The sequence below is a fragment of the Chrysochloris asiatica genome, unplaced genomic scaffold (assembly GCF_000296735.1).
Source record: "Chrysochloris asiatica unplaced genomic scaffold, ChrAsi1.0 scaffold00364, whole genome shotgun sequence".
NCBI lineage: Eukaryota > Metazoa > Chordata > Mammalia > Afrosoricida > Chrysochloridae > Chrysochloris > Chrysochloris asiatica.
This window is the reverse complement of record NW_006408882.1, coordinates 478,371-479,578: the sequence shown is the minus strand read 5'-3', so window position 1 is coordinate 479,578 and position 1,208 is coordinate 478,371.

The window sequence follows — 1,208 nt, the reverse complement described above, 5'->3', positions numbered from 1 at the left end:
AAAGGAGGAGACAGGTTAATGGATAGTCAAATCATAACTCGGGTGTTGGGGAGGACAATTTATAAGGAAAGGGAAGGTGATACACAAAATGGAGGAGGGGAAAGGATGAACAAGGTAGATAGGGAAACATTTAAGTAGGTTTATATGGACTAAATGGGCCAGAGGTAAATATTGATGTATGTTCAAACTTGGAACAACTGGACTCTGGGATGCTGGGATTGAGTCATACATAGTCTGAATGGGTAAAAGAGGGGAAATAATGTTAAAATGTTTGACTGTCTTATGGATATATGTTTCCTTGCCTATTATTGTAAAATAGACACTTGAGTGGAATAGAGAGGAATATTGACAAACATGATTACAGGAAGTTTGTAAGCCCATTTTCAGCCTATAATGGATTGGAATACCTAAAGGGGGGGGGTTTCCTAGAACTTTCCCAGTGAAATAGGTTACATGTGGAGCCTTGGAAGTGTATAGAACCTAACCTTAGGTGGAATCTGAGCCCCATCCAGAACCTTCTGAGGTGGGACATTCCCACTTGAAAGGACATGCAGACCAGCTTGGAGCACTTGAGGAACAGAAGATACTTCTTGAAAGAAAGCCAGCAGGAAAAATAAAAAACGAAACAACAGTCTGATTGACTACTACTAAAACAAACAAGTTATTCACCAGGGCAAGGCAAGCTATCAAGTCCCCTCAGGGCAAACTCCCTCCAAAACTGAAACTCAAAGGAACACGCGAGCAGGCATATAAGCTTGCTGGTGACTATGTTGGTCTGCTTGTGAGCCGAAATGGGGTAAAGGTAGCATTGAAGATATGGGCTGAGTTTGACCATGTTCCATAGACTCCCAACAACCTTGAGATGAGACAGAGAAGAGGAAGAACTATTTGGTCCAAAGTGTAGTGAGACTTGGGAACTCTTGAGCCTGTGGACAAGGACCTAGCCATGGAGGGCTAGAGCTAAGAGTGGAGTGTCCAGCTGATATGAAGTGAGGAGAGACACACAAGAACTCCCAAACTTGCAGAGTACCCATCTGACCTAGCTTCGATGGCTTAATGATCAGAACTCAACTAAAGGAAGATAAAGAAACTTAATAAAGGAAGCAAGAGTAAATTGCTACAGTTTAATGAACTTGATCTATACTTATAGTAGTTCAAAATACCAACTGAGAAGTAAGGAGTCTTCATATCAAGGATCAAACCTATCC